Raw genomic sequence first — 24,670 nt, forward strand, 5'->3', positions numbered from 1 at the left:
AACCGTGTTGGATTTAGAGTTCCAAATACATGTATCAATATAGGAGAAAACAGAGTGATACCTAAAAATTCAAACTGTTACTGGAAATGAACGCTTCAACATAGAAGAACGAAATTTGGGGAACCAAGTCGCCTTAGTGTACTGATCATTACCTGAAAGTATCATCCAGTTTGGGTGAAAAAATATTGGCTGAGATTTCTGGAGATTCGTAATTTTTGGAAGCTGGGCAACCCCTTTCCATGAAAGTGTTTCTCGCCAGTCACTGCTTAGGGCTACATCAAGAGGAAACAAAACATAGAGATAGAACGTGAAACTACTTTACTCTGTCAAGTTTCAAGAAGCTAGCACAAACCGTGTTGGATTTAGAGTTCCAAATACATGTATCAATATAGGAGAAAACAGAGTGAAACCTAAAAATTCAAACTGTTACTGGAAATGAACGCTTCAACATAGAAGAACGAAATTTGGGGAACCAAGTCGCCTTAGTGTACTGATCATTACCTGAAAGTATCATCCAGTTTGGGTGAAAAAATATTTGCTGAGATTTCTGGAGATTCGTAATTTTTGGAAGCTGGGCAACCCCTTTCCATGAAAGTGTTTCTTGCCAGTCAGTGCTTAGGGCTACATCAAGAGGAAACAAAACGTAGAGAGAGAACGTGAAACTATTTTACTGTGTCAAGTTTCAAGAAGCTAGCACAAACCGTGTTGGATTTAGAGTTCCAAATACATGTATCAATATAGGAGAAAACAGAGTGAAACCTAAAAATTCAAACTGTTACTGGAAATGAACGCTTCAACATAGAAGAATGAAATTTGGGGAACCAAGTCGCCTTAGTGTACTGATCATTACCTGAAAGTATCATCCAGTTTGGGTGAAAAAATATTGGCTGAGATTTCTGGAGATTCGTAATTTTTGGAAGCTGGGCAACCCCTTTCCATGAAAGTGTTTCTCGCCAGTCACTGCTTAGGGCTACATCAAGAGGAAACAAAACATAGAGATAGAACGTGAAACTACTTTACTCTGTCAAGTTTCAAGAAGCTAGCACAAACCGTGTTGGATTTAGAGTTCCAAATACATGTATCAATATAGGAGAAAACAGAGTGAAACCTAAAAATTCAAACTGTTACTGGAAATCAACGCTTCAACATAGAAGAACGAAATTTGGGGAACCAAGTCGCCTTAGTGTACTGATCATTACCTGAAAGTATCATCCAGTTTGGGTGAAAAAATATTTGCTGAGATTTCTGGAGATTCGTAATTTTTGGAAGCTGGGCAACCCCTTTCCATGAAAGTGTTTCTCGCCAGTCAGTGCTTAGGGCTACATCAAGAGGAAACAAACCATAGAGATAGAACGTGAAACTACTTTACTGTGTCAAGTTTCAAGAAGCTAGCACAAACCGTGTTGGATTTAGAGTTCCAAATACATGTATCAATATAGGAGAAAACAGAGTGAAACCTAAAATTTCAAACTGTTACTGGAAATGAACGCTTCAACATAGAAGAACGAAATTTGGGGAACCAAGTCGCCTTAGTGTACTGACCATTACCTGAAAGTATCATCCAGTTTGGGTGAAAAAATATTTGCTGAGATTTCTGGAGATTCGTAATATTTGGAAGCTTGGCAACCCCTTTCCATGAAAGTCTTTCTCACCAGTCACTGCTTAGGGCTACACCAAGAAGAAACAGAACATAGAGATGGAACGTGAAACTACTTTACTGTGTCAAGTTTCAAGAAGCTAGCACAAACCGTGTTGGATTTAGAGTTCCAAATACATGTATCAATATAGGAGAAAACAGAGTGAAACCTAAAAATTCAAACTGTTACTGGAAATGAACGCTTCAACATAGAAGAACGAAATTTGGGGAACCAAGTCGACTTAGTGTACTGATCATTACCTGAAAGTATCATCCAGTTTGGGTGAAAAAATATTTGCTGAGATTTCTGGAGATTCGTAATTTTTGGAAGCTTAGAAACCCCTTTCCATGAAAGTGTTTCTCGCCAGTCAGTGCTTAGGGCTACATCAAGAGGAAACAAACCATAGAGATAGAACGTGAAACTACTTTACTGTGTCAAGTTTCAAGAAGCTAGCACAAACCGTGTTGGATTTAGAGTTCCAAATACATGTATCAATATAGGAGAAAACAGAGTGATACCTAAAAATTCAAACTGTTACTGGAAATGAACGCTACAACATAGAAGAACGAAATTTGGGGAACCAAGTCGACTTAGTGTACTGATCATTACCTGAAAGTATCATCCAGTTTGGGTGAAAAAATATTTGCTGAGATTTCTGGAGTTTCGTAATTTTTGGAAGCTTGGCAACCCCTTTCCATGAAAGTGTTTCTCGCCAGTCAGTGCTTGGGGCTACATCAAGAGGAAACAAACCATGGAGATAGAACGTAAAACTACTTTACTGTGTCAAGTTTCAAGAAGCTAGCACAAACCGTGTTGGATTTAGAGTTCCAAATACATGTATCAATATAGGAGAAAACAGAGTGAAACCTAAAAATTCAAACTGTTACTGGAAATGAACGCTTCAACATAGCAGAACGAAATTTGGGGAACCAAGTCGCCTTAGTGTACTGATCATTACCTGAAAGTATCATCCAGTTTGGGTGAAAAAATATTTGCTGAGATTTCTGGAGATTCGTAATTTTTGGAAGCTTGGCAACCCCTTTCCATGAAAGTGTTTCTCGCCAGTCAGTGCTTAGGGCTACATCAAGAGGAAACAAACCATATAGAGAGAATGTGAAACTACTTTACTCTGTCAAGTTTCAAGAAGCTAGCACAAACCGTGTTGGATTTAGAGTTCCAAATACATGTATCAATATAGGAGAAAACAGAGTGAAACCTAAAAATTCAAACTGTTACTGGAAATGAACGCTTCAACATAGAAGAACGAAATTTGGGGAACCAAGTCGCCTTAGTGTACTGATCATTACCTGAAAGTATCATCCAGTTTGGGTGAAAAAATATTGGCTGAGATTTCTGGAGATTCGTAATTTTTGGAAGCTGGGCAACCCCTTTCCATGAAAGTGTTTCTCGACAGTCAGTGCTTAGGGCTACATCAAGAGGAAACAAAACATAGAGATAGAACGTGAAACTACTTTACTCTGTCAAGTTTCAAGAAGCTAGCACAAACCGTGTTGGATTTAGAGTTCCAAATACATGTATCAATATAGGAGAAAACAGAGTGAAACCTAAAAATTCAAACTGTTACTGGAAATGAACGCTTCAACATAGAAGAACGAAATTTGGGGAACCAAGTCGCCTTAGTGTACTGATCATTACCTGAAAGTATCATCCAGTTTGGGTGAAAAAATATTTGCTGAGATTTCTGGAGATTCGTAATTTTTGGAAGCTTGGCAACCCCTTTCCATGAAAGTGTTTCTCGCCAGTCAGTGCTTAGGGCTACATCAAGAGGAAAAAAACCGTAGAGAGAGAACGTGAAACTATTTTACTGTGTCAAGTTTCAAGAAGCTAGCACAAACCGTGTTGGATTTAGAGTTCCAAATACATGTATCAATATAGGAGAAAACAGAGTGAAACCTAAAAATTCAAACTGTTACTGGAAATGAACGCTTCAACATAGAAGAACGAAATTTGGGGAACCAAGTCGCCTTAGTGTACTGATCATTACCTGAAAGTATCATCCAGTTTGGGTGAAAAAATATTTGCTGAGATTTCTGGAGATTCGTAATTTTTGGAAGCTGGGCAACCCCTTTCCATGACAGTGTTTCTCGCCAGTCAGTGCTTAGGGCTACATCAAGAGGAAACAAAACATAGAGATAGAACGTGAAACTACTTTACTCTGTCAAGTTTCAAGAAGCTAGCACAAACCGTGTTGGATTTAGAGTTCCAAATACATGTATCAATATAGGAGAAAACAGAGTGAAACCTAAAAATTCAAACTGTTACTGGAAATGAACGCTTCAACATAGAAGAACGAAATTTGGGGAACCAAGTCGCCTTAGTGTACTGATCATTACCTGAAAGTATCATCCAGTTTGGGTGAAAAAATATTTGCTGAGATTTCTGGAGATTCGTAATTTTTGGAAGCTTGGCAACCCCTTTCCATGAAAGTGTTTCTCGCCAGTCACTGCTTAGGGCTACATCAAGAGGAAACAAACCGTAGAGAGAGAACGTGAAACTACTTTACTCTGTCAAGTTTCAAGAAGCTAGCACAAACCGTGTTGGATTTAGAGTTCCAAATACATGTATCAATATAGGAGAAAACAGAGTGAAACCTAAAAATTCAAACTGTTACTGGAAATGAACGCTTCCACATAGAAGAACGAAATTTGGGGAACCAAGTCGCCTTAGTGTACTGATCATTACCTGAAAGTATCATCCAGTTTGGGTGAAAAAATATTTGCTGAGATTTCTGGAGATTCGTAATTTTTGGAAGCTTGGCAACCCCTTTCCATGAAAGTGTTTCTCGCCAGTCAGTGCTTAGGGCTACATCAAGAGGAAACAAACCATAGAGAGAGAATGTGAAACTATTTTACTGTGTCAAGTTTCAAGAAGCTAGCACAAACCGTGTTGGATTTAGAGTTCCAAATACATGTATCAATATAGGAGAAAACAGAGTGAAACCTAAAAATTCAAACTGTTACTGGAAATGAACGCTTCAACATAGAAGAACGAAATTTGGGGAACCAAGTCGCCTTAGTGTACTGATCATTACCTGAAAGTATCATCCAGTTTGGGTGAAAAAATATTGGCTGAGATTTCTGGAGATTCGTAATTTTTGGAAGCTGGGCAACCCCTTTCCATGAAAGTGTTTCTCGCCAGTCACTGCTTAGGGCTACATCAAGAGGAAACAAAACATAGAGATAGAACGTGAAACTACTTTACTCTGTCAATTTTCAAGAAGCTAGCACAAACCGTGTTGGATTTAGAGTTCCAAATACATGTATCAATATAGGAGAAAACAGAGTGAAACCTAAAAATTCAAACTGTTACTGGAAATGAACGCTTCAACATAGAAGAATGAAATTTGGGGAACCAAGTCGCCTTAGTGTACTGATCATTACCTGAAAGTATCATCCAGTTTGGGTGAAAAAATATTTGCTGAGATTTCTGGAGATTCGTAATTTTTGGAAGCTTGGAAACCCCTTTCCATGAAAGTGTTTCTCGCCAGTCAGTGCTTAGGGCTACATCAAGAGGAAACAAACCATGGAGATAGAACGTGAAACTACTTTACTGTGTCAAGTTTCAAGAAGCTAGCACAAACCGTGTTGGATTTAGAGTTCCAAATACATGTATCAATATAGGAGAAAACAGAGTGAAACCTAAAAATTCAAACTGTTACTGGAAATGAACGCTTCAACATAGAAGAACGAAATTTGGGGAACCAAGTCGCCTTAGTGTACTGATCATTACCTGAAAGTATCATCCAGTTTGGGTGAAAAAATATTGGCTGAGATTTCTGGAGATTCGTAATTTTTGGAAGCTGGGCAACCCCTTTCCATGAAAGTGTTTCTCGCCAGTCACTGCTTAGGGCTACATCAAGAGGAAACAAACCGTAGAGAGAGAACGTGAAACTACTTTACTCTGTCAAGTTTCAAGAAGCTAGCACAAACCGTGTTGGATTTAGAGTTCCAAATACATGTATCAATATAGGAGAAAACAGAGTGAAACCTAAAAATTCAAACTGTTACTGGAAATGAACGCTTCAACATAGAAGAACGAAATTTGGGGAACCAAGTCGCCTTAGTGTACTGATCATTACCTGAAAGTATCATCCAGTTTGGGTGAAAAAATATTTGCTGAGATTTCTGGAGATTCGTAATTTTTGGAAGCTTGGAAACCCCTTTCCATGAAAGTGTTTCTCGCCAGTCAGTGCTTAGGGCTACATCAAGAGGAAAAAAACCATGGAGATAGAACATGAAACTACTTTACTGTGTCAAGTTTCAAGAAGCTAGCACAAACCGTGTTGGATTTAGAGTTCCAAATACATGTATCAATATAGGAGAAAACAGAGTGAAACCTAAAAATTCAAACTGTTACTGGAAATGAACGCTTCAACATAGAAGAACGAAATTTGGGGAACCAAGTCGCCTTAGTGTACTGATCATTACCTGAAAGTATCATCCAGTTTGGGTGAAAAAATATTTGCTGAGATTTCTGGAGATTCGTAATTTTTGGAAGCTTGGCAACCCCTTTCCATGAAAGTGTTTCTTGCCAGTCAGTGCTTAGGGCTACATCAAGAGGAAACAAACCGTAGAGAGAGAACGTGAAACTATTTTACTGTGTCAAGTTTCAAGAAGCTAGCACAAACCGTGTTGGATTTAGAGTTCCAAATACATGTATCAATATAGGAGAAAACAGAGTGAAACCTAAAAATTCAAACTGTTACTGGAAATGAACGCTTCAACATAGAAGAACGAAATTTGGGGAACCAAGTCGCCTTAGTGTACTGATCATTACCTGAAAGTATCATCCAGTTTGGGTGAAAAAATATTGGCTGAGATTTCTGGAGATTCATAATTTTTGGAAGCTAGGCAACCCCTTTCCATGAAAGTGTTTCTCGCCAGTCACTGCTTAGGGCTACATCAAGAGGAAACAAAACATAGAGATAGAACGTGAAACTACTTTACTCTGTCAAGTTTCAAGAAGCTAGCACAAACCGTGTTGGATTTAGAGTTCCAAATACATGTATCAATATAGGAGAAAACAGAGTGAAACCTAAAATTTCAAACTGTTACTGGAAATGAACGCTTCAACATAGAAGAACGAAATTTGGGGAACCAAGTCGCCTTAGTGTACTGATCATTACCTGAAAGTATCATCCAGTTTGGGTGAAAAAATATTTGCTGAGATTTCTGGAGATTCGTAATATTTGGAAGCTTGGCAACCCCTTTCCATGAAAGTCTTTCTCACCAGTCACTGCTTAGGGCTACACCAAGAAGAAACAGAACATAGAGATGGAACGTGAAACTACTTTACTGTGTCAAGTTTCAAGAAGCTGGCACAAACCGTGTTGGATTTAGAGTTCCAAATACATGTATCAATATAGGAGAAAACAGAGTGAAACCTAAAAATTCAAACTGTTACTGGAAATGAACGCTTCAACATAGAAGAACGAAATTTGGGGAACCAAGTCGCCTTAGTGTAGTGATCATTACCTGAGAGTATCATCCAGTTTGGGTGAAAAAATATTTGCTGAGATTTCTGGAGATTCGTAATTTTTGGAAGCTGGGCAACCCCTTTCCATGAAAGTGTTTCTCGCCAGTCAGTGCTTGGGGCTACATCAAGAGGAAACAAACCATGGAGATAGAACGTGAAACTACTTTACTGTGTCAAGTTTCAAGAAGCTAGCACAAACCGTGTTGGATTTAGAGTTCCAAATACATGTATCAATATAGGAGAAAACAGAGTGAAACCTAAAAATTCAAACTGTTACTGGAAATGAACGCTTCAACATAGCAGAACGAAATTTGGGGAACCAAGTCGCCTTAGTGTACTGATCATTACCTGAAAGTATCATCCAGTTTGGGTGAAAAAATATTGGCTGAGATTTCTGGAGATTCGTAATTTTTGGAAGCTGGGCAACCCCTTTCCATGAAAGTGTTTCTCGCCAGTCAGTGCTTAGGGCTACATCAAGAGGAAACAAAACATAGAGATAGAACGTGAAACTACTTTACTCTGTCAAGTTTCAAGAAGCTAGCACAAACCGTGTTGGATTTAGAGTTCCAAATACATGTATCAATATAGGAGAAAACAGAGTGAAACCTAAAAATTCAAACTGTTACTGGAAATGAACGCTTCAACATAGAAGAACGAAATTTGGGGAACCAAGTCGCCTTAGTGTACTGATCATTACCTGAAAGTATCATCCAGTTTGGGTGAAAAAATATTTGCTGAGATTTCTGGAGTTTCGTAATATTTGGAAGCTTGGCAAACCCTTTCCATGAAAGTGTTTCTCGCCAGTCAGTGCTTAGGGCTACATCAAGAGGAAACAAACCGTAGAGAGAGAACGTGAAACTATTTTACTGTGTCAAGTTTCAAGAAGCTAGCACAAACCGTGTTGGATTTAGAGTTCCAAATACATGTATCAATATAGGAGAAAACAGAGTGAAACCTAAAAATTCAAACTGTTACTGGAAATGAACGCTTCAACATAGAAGAACGAAATTTGGGGAACCAAGTCGCCTTAGTGTACTGATCATTACCTGAAAGTATCATCCAGTTTGGGTGAAAAAATATTTGCTGAGATTTCTGGAGATTCGTAATTTTTGGAAGCTGGGCAACCCCTTTCCATGACAGTGTTTCTCGCCAGTCAGTGCTTAGGGCTACATCAAGAGGAAACAAAACATAGAGATAGAACGTGAAACTACTTTACTCTGTCAAGTTTCAAGAAGCTAGCACAAACCGTGTTGGATTTAGAGTTCCAAATACATGTATCAATATAGGAGAAAACAGAGTGAAACCTAAAAATTCAAACTGTTACTGGAAATGAACGCTTCAACATAGAAGAACGAAATTTGGGGAACCAAGTCGCCTTAGTGTACTGATCATTACCTGAAAGTATCATCCAGTTTGGGTGAAAAAATATTTGCTGAGATTTCTGGAGATTCGTAATTTTTGGAAGCTTGGCAACCCCTTTCCATGAAAGTGTTTCTCGCCAGTCACTGCTTAGGGCTACATCAAGAGGAAACAAACCGTAGAGAGAGAACGTGAAACTACTTTACTCTGTCAAGTTTCAAGAAGCTAGCACAAACCGTGTTGGATTTAGAGTTCCAAATACATGTATCAATATAGGAGAAAACAGAGTGAAACCTAAAAATTCAAACTGTTACTGGAAATGAACGCTTCAACATAGAAGAACGAAATTTGGGGAACCAAGTCGCCTTAGTGTACTGATCATTACCTGAAAGTATCATCCAGTTTGGGTGAAAAAATATTTGCTGAGATTTCTGGAGATTCGTAATTTTTGGAAGCTTGGCAACCCCTTTCCATGAAAGTGTTTCTCGCCAGTCAGTGCTTAGGGCTACATCAAGAGGAAACAAACCATAGAGAGAGAATGTGAAACTATTTTACTGTGTCAAGTTTCAAGAAGCTAGCACAAACCGTGTTGGATTTAGAGTTCCAAATACATGTATCAATATAGGAGAAAACAGAGTGAAACCTAAAAATTCAAACTGTTACTGGAAATGAACGCTTCAACATAGAAGAACGAAATTTGGGGAACCAAGTCGCCTTAGTGTACTGATCATTACCTGAAAGTATCATCCAGTTTGGGTGAAAAAATATTGGCTGAGATTTCTGGAGATTCGTAATTTTTGGAAGCTGGGCAACCCCTTTCCATGAAAGTGTTTCTCGCCAGTCACTGCTTAGGGCTACATCAAGAGGAAACAAAACATAGAGATAGAACGTGAAACTACTTTACTCTGTCAATTTTCAAGAAGCTAGCACAAACCGTGTTGGATTTAGAGTTCCAAATACATGTATCAATATAGGAGAAAACAGAGTGAAACCTAAAAATTCAAACTGTTACTGGAAATGAACGCTTCAACATAGAAGAATGAAATTTGGGGAACCAAGTCGCCTTAGTGTACTGATCATTACCTGAAAGTATCATCCAGTTTGGGTGAAAAAATATTTGCTGAGATTTCTGGAGATTCGTAATTTTTGGAAGCTTGGAAACCCCTTTCCATGAAAGTGTTTCTCGCCAGTCAGTGCTTAGGGCTACATCAAGAGGAAACAAACCATGGAGATAGAACGTGAAACTACTTTACTGTGTCAAGTTTCAAGAAGCTAGCACAAACCGTGTTGGATTTAGAGTTCCAAATACATGTATCAATATAGGAGAAAACAGAGTGAAACCTAAAAATTCAAACTGTTACTGGAAATGAACGCTGCAACATAGAAGAACGAAATTTGGGGAACCAAGTCGCCTTAGTGTACTGATCATTACCTGAAAGTATCATCCAGTTTGGGTGAAAAAATATTGGCTGAGATTTCTGGAGATTCGTAATTTTTGGAAGCTGGGCAACCCCTTTCCATGAAAGTGTTTCTCGCCAGTCACTGCTTAGGGCTACATCAAGAGGAAACAAACCGTAGAGAGAGAATGTGAAACTACTTTACTCTGTCAAGTTTCAAGAAGCTAGCACAAACCGTGTTGGATTTAGAGTTCCAAATACATGTATCAATATAGGAGAAAACAGAGTGAAACCTAAAAATTCAAACTGTTACTGGAAATGAACGCTTCAACATAGAAGAACGAAATTTGGGGAACCAAGTCGCCTTAGTGTACTGATCATTACCTGAAAGTATCATCCAGTTTGGGTGAAAAAATATTTGCTGAGATTTCTGGAGATTCGTAATTTTTGGAAGCTTGGAAACCCCTTTCCATGAAAGTGTTTCTCGCCAGTCAGTGCTTAGGGCTACATCAAGAGGAAACAAAACATAGAGATAGAACGTGAAACTACTTTACTCTGTCAAGTTTCAAGAAGCTAGCACAAACCGTGTTGGATTTAGAGTTCCAAATACATGTATCAATATAGGAGAAAACAGAGTGAAACCTAAAAATTCAAACTGTTACTGGAAATGAACGCTTCAACATAGAAGAACGAAATTTGGGGAACCAAGTCGCCTTAGTGTACTGATCATTACCTGAAAGTATCATCCAGTTTGGGTGAAAAAATATTTGCTGAGATTTCTGGAGATTCGTAATTTTTGGAAGCTTGGCAACCCCTTTCCATGAAAGTGTTTCTCGCCAGTCACTGCTTAGGGCTACATCAAGAGGAAACAAACCGTAGAGAGAGAACGTGAAACTACTTTACTCTGTCAAGTTTCAAGAAGCTAGCACAAACCGTGTTGGATTTAGAGTTCCAAATACATGTATCAATATAGGAGAAAACAGAGTGAAACCTAAAAATTCAAACTGTTACTGGAAATGAACGCTTCAACATAGAAGAACGAAATTTGGGGAACCAAGTCGCCTTAGTGTACTGATCATTACCTGAAAGTATCATCCAGTTTGGGTGAAAAAATATTTGCTGAGATTTCTGGAGATTCGTAATTTTTGGAAGCTTGGCAACCCCTTTCCATGAAAGTGTTTCTCGCCAGTCAGTGCTTAGGGCTACATCAAGAGGAAACAAACCATAGAGAGAGAATGTGAAACTATTTTACTGTGTCAAGTTTCAAGAAGCTAGCACAAACCGTGTTGGATTTAGAGTTCCAAATACATGTATCAATATAGGAGAAAACAGAGTGAAACCTAAAAATTCAAACTGTTACTGGAAATGAACGCTTCAACATAGAAGAACGAAATTTGGGGAACCAAGTCGCCTTAGTGTACTGATCATTACCTGAAAGTATCATCCAGTTTGGGTGAAAAAATATTGGCTGAGATTTCTGGAGATTCGTAATTTTTGGAAGCTGGGCAACCCCTTTCCATGAAAGTGTTTCTCGCCAGTCACTGCTTAGGGCTACATCAAGAGGAAACAAAACATAGAGATAGAACGTGAAACTACTTTACTCTGTCAATTTTCAAGAAGCTAGCACAAACCGTGTTGGATTTAGAGTTCCAAATACATGTATCAATATAGGAGAAAACAGAGTGAAACCTAAAAATTCAAACTGTTACTGGAAATGAACGCTTCAACATAGAAGAATGAAATTTGGGGAACCAAGTCGCCTTAGTGTACTGATCATTACCTGAAAGTATCATCCAGTTTGGGTGAAAAAATATTTGCTGAGATTTCTGGAGATTCGTAATTTTTGGAAGCTTGGAAACCCCTTTCCATGAAAGTGTTTCTCGCCAGTCAGTGCTTAGGGCTACATCAAGAGGAAACAAACCATGGAGATAGAACGTGAAACTACTTTACTGTGTCAAGTTTCAAGAAGCTAGCACAAACCGTGTTGGATTTAGAGTTCCAAATACATGTATCAATATAGGAGAAAACAGAGTGAAACCTAAAAATTCAAACTGTTACTGGAAATGAACGCTGCAACATAGAAGAACGAAATTTGGGGAACCAAGTCGCCTTAGTGTACTGATCATTACCTGAAAGTATCATCCAGTTTGGGTGAAAAAATATTGGCTGAGATTTCTGGAGATTCGTAATTTTTGGAAGCTGGGCAACCCCTTTCCATGAAAGTGTTTCTCGCCAGTCACTGCTTAGGGCTACATCAAGAGGAAACAAACCGTAGAGAGAGAATGTGAAACTACTTTACTCTGTCAAGTTTCAAGAAGCTAGCACAAACCGTGTTGGATTTAGAGTTCCAAATACATGTATCAATATAGGAGAAAACAGAGTGAAACCTAAAAATTCAAACTGTTACTGGAAATGAACGCTTCAACATAGAAGAACGAAATTTGGGGAACCAAGTCGCCTTAGTGTACTGATCATTACCTGAAAGTATCATCCAGTTTGGGTGAAAAAATATTTGCTGAGATTTCTGGAGATTCGTAATTTTTGGAAGCTTGGAAACCCCTTTCCATGAAAGTGTTTCTCGCCAGTCAGTGCTTAGGGCTACATCAAGAGGAAAAAAACCATGGAGATAGAACATGAAACTACTTTACTGTGTCAAGTTTCAAGAAGCTAGCACAAACCGTGTTGGATTTAGAGTTCCAAATACATGTATCAATATAGGAGAAAACAGAGTGAAACCTAAAAATTCAAACTGTTACTGGAAATGAACGCTTCAACATAGAAGAACGAAATTTGGGGAACCAAGTCGCCTTAGTGTACTGATCATTACCTGAAAGTATCATCCAGTTTGGGTGAAAAAATATTTGCTGAGATTTCTGGAGATTCGTAATTTTTGGAAGCTTGGCAACCCCTTTCCATGAAAGTGTTTCTTGCCAGTCAGTGCTTAGGGCTACATCAAGAGGAAACAAACCGTAGAGAGAGAACGTGAAACTATTTTACTGTGTCAAGTTTCAAGAAGCTAGCACAAACCGTGTTGGATTTAGAGTTCCAAATACATGTATCAATATAGGAGAAAACAGAGTGAAACCTAAAAATTCAAACTGTTACTGGAAATGAATGCTTCAACATAGAAGAACGAAATTTGGGGAACCAAGTCGCCTTAGTGTACTGATCATTACCTGAAAGTATCATCCAGTTTGGGTGAAAAAATATTGGCTGAGATTTCTGGAGATTCGTAATTTTTGGAAGCTAGGCAACCCCTTTCCATGAAAGTGTTTCTCGCCAGTCACTGCTTAGGGCTACATCAAGAGGAAACAAAACATAGAGATAGAACGTGAAACTACTTTACTCTGTCAAGTTTCAAGAAGCTAGCACAAACCGTGTTGGATTTAGAGTTCCAAATACATGTATCAATATAGGAGAAAACAGAGTGAAACCTAAAATTTCAAACTGTTACTGGAAATGAACGCTTCAACATAGAAGAACGAAATTTGGGGAACCAAGTCGCCTTAGTGTACTGATCATTACCTGAAAGTATCATCCAGTTTGGGTGAAAAAATATTTGCTGAGATTTCTGGAGATTCGTAATATTTGGAAGCTTGGCAACCCCTTTCCATGAAAGTCTTTCTCACCAGTCACTGCTTAGGGCTACACCAAGAAGAAACAGAACATAGAGATGGAACGTGAAACTACTTTACTGTGTCAAGTTTCAAGAAGCTAGCACAAACCGTGTTGGATTTAGAGTTCCAAATACATGTATCAATATAGGAGAAAACAGAGTGAAACCTAAAAATTCAAACTGTTACTGGAAATGAACGCTTCAACATAGAAGAACGAAATTTGGGGAACCAAGTCGCCTTAGTGTACTGATCATTACCTGAGAGTATCATCCAGTTTGGGTGAAAAAATATTTGCTGAGATTTCTGGAGATTCGTAATTTTTGGAAGCTGGGCAACCCCTTTCCATGAAAGTGTTTCTCGCCAGTCACTGCTTAGGGCTACATCAAGAGGAAACAAAACATAGAGATAGAACGTGAAACTACTTTACTCTGTCAAGTTTCAAGTAGCTAGCACAAACCGTGTTGGATTTAGAGTTCCAAATACATGTATCAATATAGGAGAAAACAGAGTGAAACCTAAAAATTCAAACTGTTACTGGAAATGAATGCTTCAACATAGAAGAACGAAATTTGGGGAACCAAGTCGCCTTAGTGTACTGATCATTACCTGAAAGTATCATCCAGTTTGGGTGAAAAAATATTTGCTGAGATTTCTGGAGATTCGTAATTTTTGGAAACTTGGCAACCCCTTTCCATGAAAGTGTTTCTCGCCAGTCAGTGCTTAGGGCTACATCAAGAGGAAACAAACCATAGAGATAGAACGTGAAACTACTTTACTGTGTCAAGTTTCAAGAAGCTAGCACAAACCGTGTTGGATTTAGAGTTCCAAATACATGTATCAATATAGGAGAAAACAGAGTGAAACCTAAAAATTCAAACTGTTACTGGAAATGAACGCTTCAACATAGAAGAACGAAATTTGGGGAACCAAGTCGCCTTAGTGTACTGATCATTACCTGAAAGTATCATCCAGTTTGGGTGAAAAAATATTTGCTGAGATTTCTGGAGATTCGTAATTTTTGGAAGCTTGGAAACCCCTTTCCATGAAAGTGTTTCTCGCCAGTCAGTGCTTAGGGCTACATCAAGAGGAAACAAACCATGGAGATAGAACGTGAAACTACTTTACTGTGTCAAGTTTCAAGAAGCTAGCACAAACCGTGTTGGATTTAGAGTTCCAAATACATGTATCAATATAGGAGAAAACAGAGTGAAACCTAAAAATTCAAACTGTTACTGGAAATGAACGCTTCAACATAGAAGAACGAAATTTGGGGAACCAAGTCGCCTTAGTGTACTGATCATTACCTGAAAGTATCATCCAGTTTGGGTGAAAAAATATTGGCTGAGATTTCTGGAGATTCGTAATTTTTGGAAGCTAGGCAACCCCTTTCCATAAAAGTGTTTCTCGCCAGTCAGTGCTTAGGGCTACATCAAGAGGAAACAAAACATAGAGATAGAACGTGAAACTACTTTACTCTGTCAAGTTTCAAGAAGCTAGCACAAACCGTGTTGGATTTAGAGTTCCAAATACATGTATCAATATAGGAGAAAACAGAGTGAAACCTAAAAATTCAAACTGTTACTGGAAATGAACGCTTCAACATAGAAGAACGAAATTTGGGGAACCAAGTCGCCTTAGTGTACTGATCATTACCTGAAAGTATCATCCAGTTTGGGTGAAAAAATATTTGCTGAGATTTCTGGAGATTCGTAATTTTTGGAAGCTTGGAAACCCCTTTCCATGAAAGTGTTTCTCGCCAGTCAGTGCTTAGGGCTACATCAAGAGGAAACAAACCATGGAGATAGAACGTGAAACTACTTTACTGTGTCAAGTTTCAAGAAGCTAGCACAAACCGTGTTGGATTTAGAGTTCCAAATACATGTATCAATATAGGAGAAAACAGAGTGAAACCTAAAAATTCAAACTGTTACTGGAAATGAACGCTTCAACATAGAAGAACGAAATTTGGGGAACCAAGTCGCCTTAGTGTACTGATCATTACCTGAAAGTATCATCCAGTTTGGGTGAAAAAATATTTGCTGAGATTTCTGGAGATTCGTAATTTTTGGAAGCTTGGCAACCCCTTTCCATGAAAGTGTTTCTTGCCAGTCAGTGCTTAGGGCTACATCAAGAGGAAACAAACCGTAGAGAGAGAACGTGAAACTATTTTACTGTGTCAAGTTTCAAGAAGCTAGCACAAACCGTGTTGGATTTAGAGTTCCAAATACATGTATCAATATAGGAGAAAACAGAGTGAAACCTAAAAATTCAAACTGTTACTGGAAATGAACGCTTCAACATAGAAGAACGAAATTTGGGGAACCAAGTCGCCTTAGTGTACTGATCATTACCTGAAAGTATCATCCAGTTTGGGTGAAAAAATATTGGCTGAGATTTCTGGAGATTCGTAATTTTTGGAAGCTGGGCAACCCCTTTCCATGAAAGTGTTTCTCGCCAGTCACTGCTTAGGGCTACATCAAGAGGAAACAAAACATAGAGATAGAACGTGAAACTACTTTACTCTGTCAAGTTTCAAGAAGCTAGCACAAACCGTGTTGGATTTAGAGTTCCAAATACATGTATCAATATAGGAGAAAACAGAGTGAAACCTAAAAATTCAAACTGTTACTGGAAATGAACGCTTCAACATAGAAGAACGAAATTTGGGGAACCAAGTCGCCTTAGTGTACTGATCATTACCTGAAAGTATCATCCAGTTTGGGTGAAAAAATATTTGCTGAGATTTCTGGAGATTCGTAATTTTTGGAAGCTTGGCAACCCCTTTCCATGAAAGTGTTTCTCGCCAGTCAGTGCTTAGGGCTACATCAAGAGGAAACAAACCATAGAGATAGAACGTGAAACTACTTTACTGTGTCAAGTTTCAAGAAGCTAGCACAAACCGTGTTGGATTTAGAGTTCCAAATACATGTATCAATATAGGAGAAAACAGAGTGAAACCTAAAATTTCAAACTGTTACTGGAAATGAACGCTTCAACATAGAAGAACGAAATTTGGGGAACCAAGTCGCCTTAGTGTACTGATCATTACCTGAAAGTATCATCCAGTTTGGGTGAAAAAATATTTGCTGAGATTTCTGGAGATTCGTAATATTTGGAAGCTTGGCAACCCCTTTCCATGAAAGTCTTTCTCACCAGTCACTGCTTAGGGCTACACCAAGAAGAAACAGAACATAGAGATGGAACGTGAAACTACTTTACTGTGTCAAGTTTCAAGAAGCTAGCACAAACCGTGTTGGATTTAGAGTTCCAAATACATGTATCAATATAGGAGAAAACAGAGTGAAACCTAAAAATTCAAACTGTTACTGGAAATGAACGCTTCAACATAGAAGAACGAAATTTGGGGAACCAAGTCGCCTTAGTGTACTGATCATTACCTGAAAGTATCATCCAGTTTGGGTGAAAAAATATTTGCTGAGATTTCTGGAGATTCGTAATTTTTGGAAGCTGGGCAACCCCTTTCCATGAAAGTGTTTCTCGCCAGTCACTACTTAGGGCTACATCAAGAGGAAACAAAACATAGAGATAGAACGTGAAACTACTTTACTCTGTCAAGTTTCAAGAAGCTAGCACAAACCGTGTTGGATTTAGAGTTCCAAATACATGTATCAATATAGGAGAAAACAGAGTGAAACCTAAAAATTCAAACTGTTACTGGAAATGAACGCTTCAATATAGAAGAACGAAATTTGGGGAACCAAGTCGCCTTAGTGTACTGATCATTACCTGAAAGTATCATCCAGTTTGGGTGAAAAAATATTTGCTGAGATTTCTGGAGATTCGTAATTTTTGGAAACTTGGCAACCCCTTTCCATGAAAGTGTTTCTCGCCAGTCAGTGCTTAGGGCTACATCAAGAGGAAACAAACCATAGAGATAGAACGTGAAACTACTTTACTGTGTCAAGTTTCAAGAAGCTAGCACAAACCGTGTTGGATTTAGAGTTCCAAATACATGTATCAATATAGGAGAAAACAGAGTGAAACCTAAAAATTCAAACTGTTACTGGAAATGAACGCTTCAACATAGAAGAACGAAATTTGGGGAACCAAGTCGCCTTAGTGTACTGATCATTACCTGAAAGTATCATCCAGTTTGGGTGAAAAAATATTGGCTGAGATTTCTGGAGATTCGTAATTTTTGGAAGCTAGGCAACCCCTTTCCATAAAAGTGTTTCTCGCCAGTCAGTGCTTAGGGCTACATCAAGAGGAAACAAAACATAGAGATAGAACGTGAAACTACTTTACTCTGTCAAGTTTCAAGAAGCTTGCACAAACCGTGTTGGATTTAGAGTTCCAAATACATGTATCAATATAGGAGAAAACAGAGTGAAACCTAAAAATTCAAACTGTTACTGGAAATGAACGCTTCAACATAGAAGAACGAAATTTGGGGAACCAAGTCGCCTTAGTGTACTGATCATTACCTGAAAGTATCATCCAGTTTGGGTGAAAAAATATTTGCTGAGATTTCTGGAGATTCGTAATTTTTGGAAGCTTGGCAACCCCTTTCCATGAAAGTGTTTCTCGCCAGTCAGTGCTTAGGGCTACTTCAAGAGGAAACAAACCATAGAGATAGAACGTGAAACTACTTTACTGTGTCAAGTTTCAAGAAGCTAGCACAAACCGTGTTGGATTTAGAGTTCCAAATACATGTATCAATATAGGAGAAAACAGAGTGAAACCTAAAAATTCAAACTGTTACTGGAAATGAACGCTTCAACATAGAAGAACGAAATTTGGGGAACCAAGTCGCCTTAGTGTACTGATCATTACCTTGAAAGTATCATCCAGTTTGGTGAAAAAATATTGGCTGAGATTTCTGGAGATTCGTAATTTTTGGAAGCTGGGCAACCCCTTTCCATGAAAGTGTTTCTCGCCAGTCACTGCTTAGGGCTACATCAAGAGGAAACAAACCGTAGAGAGAGAACGTGAAACTACTTTACTCTGTCAAGTTTCAAGAAGCTAGCACAAACCGTGTTGGATTTAGAGTTCCAAATACATGTATCAATATAGGAGAAAACAGAGTGAAACCTAAAAATTCAAACTGTTACTGGAAATGAACGCTTCAACATAGAAGAACGAAATTTGGGGAACCAAGTCGCCTTAGTGTACTGATCATTACCTGAAAGTATCATCCAGTTTGGGTGAAAAAATATTTGCTGAGATTTCTGGAGATTCGTAATTTTTGGAAGCTTGGAAACCCCTTTCCATGAAAGTGTTTCTCGCCAGTCAGTGCTTAGGGCTACATCAAGAGGAAACAAACCATGGAGATAGAATGTGAAACTACTTTACTGTGTCAAGTTTCAAGAAGCTAGCACAAACCGTGTTGGATTTAGAGTTCCAAATACATGTATCAATATAGGAGAAAACAGAGTGAAACCTAAAAATTCAAACTGTTACTGGAAATGAACGCTTCAACATAGAAGAACGAAATTTGGGGAACCAAGTCGCCTTAGTGTACTGATCATTACCTGAAAGTATCATCCAGTTTGGGTGAAAAAATATTTGCTGAGATTTCTGGAGATTCGTAATTTTTGGAAGCTTGGCAACCCCTTTCCATGAAAGTGTTTCTTGCCAGTCAGTGCTTAGGGCTACATCAAGAGGAAACAAACCATAGAGAGAGAACGTGAAACTATTTTACTGTGTCAAGTTTCAAGAAGCTAGCACAAACCGTGTTGGATTTAGAGTTCCAAATACATGTATCAATATAGGAGAAAACAGAGTGAAACCTAAAAATTCAAACTGTTACTGGAAATGAACGCTTCAACATAGAAGAACGAAATTTGGGGAACCAAGTCGCCTTAGTGTACTGATCATTACCTGAAAGTATCATAAAGTTTGGGTGAAAAAATATTGGCTGAGATTTCTGGAGATTCGTAATTTTTGGAAGCTGGGCAACCCCTTTCCATGAAAGTGTTTCTCGCCAGTCACTGCTTAGGGCAACATCAAGAGGAAACAAAACATAGAGATAGAACGTGAAACTACTTTACTCTGTCAAGTTTCAAGAAGCTAGCACAAACCGTGTTGGATTTAGAGTTCCAAATACATGTATCAATATAGGAGAAAACAGAGTGAAACCTAAAATTTCAAACTGTTACTGGAAATGAACGCTTCAACATAGAAGAACGAAATTTGGGGAACCAAGTCGCCTTAGTGTACTGATCATTACCTGAAAGTATCATCCAGTTTGGGTGAAAAAATATTTGCTGAGATTTCTGGAGATTCGTAATTTTTGGAAGCTTGGCAACCCCTTTCCATGAAAGTTTTCTCGCCAGTCAGTGCTTAGGGATACATCAAGAGGAAACAAACCATAGAGATAGAACGTGAAACTACTTTACTGTGTCAAGTTTCAAGAAGCTAGCACAAACCGTGTTGGATTTAGAGTTCCAAATACATGTATCAATATAGGAGAAAACAGAGTGAAACCTAAAATTTCAAACTGTTACTGGAAATGAACGCTTCAACATAGAAGAACGAAATTTGGGGAACCAAGTCGCCTTAGTGTACTGATCATTACCTGAAAGTATCATCCAGTTTGGGTGAAAAAATATTTGCTGAGATTTCTGGAGATTCGTAATATTTGGAAGCTTGGCAACCCCTTTCCATGAAAGTCTTTCTCACCAGTCACTGCTTAGGGCTACACCAAGAAGAAACAGAACATAGAGATGGAACGTGAAACTACTTTACTGTGTCAAGTTTCAAGAAGCTAGCACAAACCGTGTTGGATTTAGAGTTCCAAATACATGTATCAATATAGGAGAAAACAGAGTGAAACCTAAAAATTCAAACTGTTACTGGAAATGAACGCTTCAACATAGAAGAACGAAATTTGGGGAACCAAGTCGCCTTAGTGTACTGATCATTACCTGAAAGTATCATCCAGTTTGGGTGAAAAAATATTTGCTGAGATTTCTGGAGATTCGTAATTTTTGGAAGCTGGGCAACCCCTTTCCATGAAAGTGTTTCTCGCCAGTCACTGCTTAGGGCTACATCAAGAGGAAACAAAACATAGAGATAGAACGTGAAACTACTTTACTCTGTCAAGTTTCAAGAAGCTAGCACAAACCGTGTTGGATTTAGAGTTCCAAATACATGTATCAATATAGGAGAAAACAGAGTGAAACCTAAAAATTCAAACTGTTACTGGAAATGAACGCTTCAACATAGAAGAACGAAATTTGGGGAACCAAGTCGCCTTAGTGTACTGATCATTACCTGAAAGTATCATCCAGTTTGGGTGAAAAAATATTTGCTGAGATTTCTGGAGATTCGTAATTTTTGGAAACTTGGCAACCCCTTTCCATGAAAGTGTTTCTCGCCAGTCAGTGCTTAGGGCTACATCAAGAGGAAACAAACCATAGAGATAGAACGTGAAACTACTTTACTGTGTCAAGTTTCAAGAAGCTAGCACAAACCGTGTTGGATTTAGAGTTCCAAATACATGTATCAATATAGGAGAAAACAGAGTGAAACCTAAAAATTCAAACTGTTACTGGAAATGAACGCTTCAACATAGAAGAACGAAATTTGGGGAACCAAGTCGCCTTAGTGTACTGATCATAACCTGAAAGTATCATCCAGTTTGGGTGAAAAAATATTTGCTGAGATTTCTGGAGATTCGTAATTTTTGGAAGCTTGGCAACCCCTTTCCATGAAAGTGTTTCTCGCCAGTCAGTGCTTAGGGCTACTTCAAGAGGAAACAAACCATAGAGATAGAACGTGAAACTACTTTACTGTGTCAAGTTTCAAGAAGCTAGCACAAACCGTGTTGGATTTAGAGTTCCAAATACATGTATCAATATAGGAGAAAACAGAGTGAAACCTAAAAATTCAAACTGTTACTGGAAATGAACGCTTCAACATAGAAGAACGAAATTTGGGGAACCAAGTCGCCTTAGTGTACTGATCATTACCTGAAAGTATCATCCAGTTTGGGTGAAAAAATATTTGCTGAGATTCTGGAGATTCGTAATTTTTGGAAGCTTGGCAACCCCTTTCCATGAAAGTGTTTCTCGCCAGTCAGTGCTTAGGGCTACATCAAGAGGAAACAAACCATAGAGATAGAACGTGAAACTACTTTACTAAGTCAAGTTTCAAGAAGCTAGCACAAACCGTGTTGGATTTAGAGTTCCAAATACATGTATCAATATAGGAGAAAACAGAGTGAAACCTAAAATTTCAAACTGTTACTGGAAATGAACGCTTCAACATAGAAGAACGAAATTTGGGGAACCAAGTCGCCTTAGTGTACTGATCATTACCTGAAAGTATCATCCAGTTTGGGTGAAAAAATATTTGCTGAGATTTCTGGAGATTCGTAATATTTGGAAGCTTGGCAACCCCTTTCCATGAAAGTCTTTCTCACCAGTCACTGCTTAGGGCTACACCAAGAAGAAACAGAAAATAGAGATGGAACGTGAAACTACTTTACTGTGTCAAGTTTCAAGAAGCTAGCACAAACCGTGTTGGATTTAGAGTTCCAAATACATGTATCAATATAGGAGAAAACAGAGTGAAACCTAAAAATTCAAACTGTTACTGGAAATGAACGCTTCAACATAGAAGAACGAAATTTGGGGAACCAAGTCGCCTTAGTGTACTGATCATTACCTGAAAGTATCATCCAGTTTGGGTGAAAAAATATTGGCTGAGATTTCTGGAGATTCGTAATTTTTGGAAGCTGGGCAACCCCTTTCCATGAAAGTGTTTCTCGCCAGTCACTGCTTAGGGCTACATCAAGAGGAAACAAAACATAGAGATAGAACGTGAAACTACTTTACTCTGTCAAGTTTCAAGAAGCTAGCACAAACCGTGTTGGATTTAGAGTTCCAAATACATGTATCAATATAGGAGAAAACAGAGTGAAACCTAAAAATTCAAACTGTTACTGGAAATGAACGCTTCAACATAGAAGAACGAAATTTGGGGAACCAAGTCGCCTTAGTGTACTGATCATTACCTGAAAGTATCTTCCAGTTTGGGTGAAAAAATATTTGCTGAGATTTCTGGAGATTTGTAATTTTTGGAAGCTTGGAAACCCCTTTCCATGAAAGTGTTTCTCGCCAGTCAGTGCTTAGGGCTACATCAAGAGGAAACAAACCATGGAGATAGAACGTGAAACTACTTTACTGTGTCAAGTTTCAAGAAGCTAGCACAAACCGTGTTGGATTTAGAGTTCCAAATACATGTATCAATATAGGAGAAAACAGAGTGAAACCTAAAAATTCAAACTGTTACTGGAAATGAACGCTTCAACATAGAAGAACGAAATTTGGGGAACCAAGTCGCCTTAGTGTACTGATCATTACCTGAAAGTATCATCCAGTTTGGGTGAAAAAATATTGGCTGAGATTTCTGGAGATTCGTAATTTTTGGAAGCTGGGCAACCCCTTTCCATGAAAGTGTTTCTCGCCAGTCACTGCTTAGGGCTATATCAAGAGGAAACAAAACATAGAGATAGAACGTGAAACTACTTTACTCTGTCAAGTTTCAAGAAGCTAGCACAAACCGTGTTGGATTTAGAGTTCCAAATACATGTATCAATATAGGAGAAAACAGAGTGAAACCTAAAAATTCAAACTGTTACTGGAAATGAACGCTTCAACATAGAAGAACGAAATTTGGGGAACCAAGTCGCCTTAGTGTACTGATCATTACCTGAAAGTATCATCCAGTTTGGGTGAAAAAATATTGGCTGAGATTTCTGGAGATTCGTAATTTTTGGAAGCTTGGAAACCCCTTTCCATGAAGTGTTTCTCGCCAGTCAGTGCTTAGGGCTACATCAAGAGGAAACAAACCATGGAGATAGAACGTGAAACTACTTTACTGTGTCAAGTTTCAAGAAGCTAGCACAAACCGTGTTGGATTTAGAGTTCCAAATACATGTATCAATATAGGAGAAAACAGAGTGAAACCTAAAAATTCAAACTGTTACTGGAAATGAACGCTTCAACATAGAAGAACGAAATTTGGGGAACCAAGTCGCCTTAGTGTACTGATCATTACCTGAAAGTATCATCCAGTTTGGGTGAAAAAATATTTGCTGAGATTTCTGGAGATTCGTAATTTTTGGAAGCTTGGCAACCCCTTTCCATGAAAGTGTTTCTCGCCAGTCAGTGCTTAGGGCTACATCAAGAGGAAACAAACCATAGAGATAGAACGTGAAACTACTTTACTGTGTCAAGTTTCAAGAAGCTAGCACAAACCGTGTTGGATTTAGAGTTCCAAATACATGTATCAATATAGGAGAAAACAGAGTGAAACCTAAAATTTCAAACTGTTACTGGAAATGAACGCTTCAACATAGAAGAACGAAATTTGGGGAACCAAGTCGCCTTAGTGTACTGATCATTACCTGAAAGTATCATCCAGTTTGGGTGAAAAAATATTGGCTGAGATTTCTGGAGATTCGTAATTTTTGGAAGCTGGGCAACCCCTTTCCATGAAAGTGTTTCTCGCCAGTCACTGCTTAGGGCTACATCAAGAGGAAACAAAACATAGAGATAGAACGTGAAACTACTTTACTCTGTCAAGTTTCAAGAAGCTAGCACAAACCGTGTTGGATTTAGAGTTCCAAATACATGTATCAATATAGGAGAAAACAGAGTGAAACCTAAAAATTCAAACTGTTACTGGAAATGAATGCTTCAACATAGAAGAACGAAATTTGGGGAACCAAGTCGCCTTAGTGTACTGATCATTACCTGAAAGTATCATCCAGTTTGGGTGAAAAAATATTTGCTGAGATTTCTGGAGATTCGTAATTTTTGGAAGCTTGGCAACCCCTTTCCATGAAAGTGTTTCTCGCCAGTCAGTGCTTAGGGCTACATCAAGAGGAAACAAACCATAGAGATAGAACGTGAAAGTACTTTACTGTGTCAAGTTTCAAGAAGCTAGCACAAACCGTGTTGGATTTAGAGTTCCAAATACATGTATCAATATAGGAGAAAACAGAGTGAAACCTAAAATTTCAAACTGTTACTGGAAATGAACGCTTCAACATAGAAGAACGAAATTTGGGGAACCAAGTCGCCTTAGTGTACTGATCATTACCTGAAACTATCATCCAGTTTGGGTGAAAAAATATTTGCTGAGATTTCTGGAGTTTCGTAATATTTGGAAGCTTGGCAACCCCTTTCCATGA

This window comes from Spermophilus citellus, assembly GCF_964194105.1.
Source record: "Spermophilus citellus genome assembly, chromosome: 12".
In the NCBI taxonomy this organism is placed as follows: domain Eukaryota; kingdom Metazoa; phylum Chordata; class Mammalia; order Rodentia; family Sciuridae; genus Spermophilus; species Spermophilus citellus.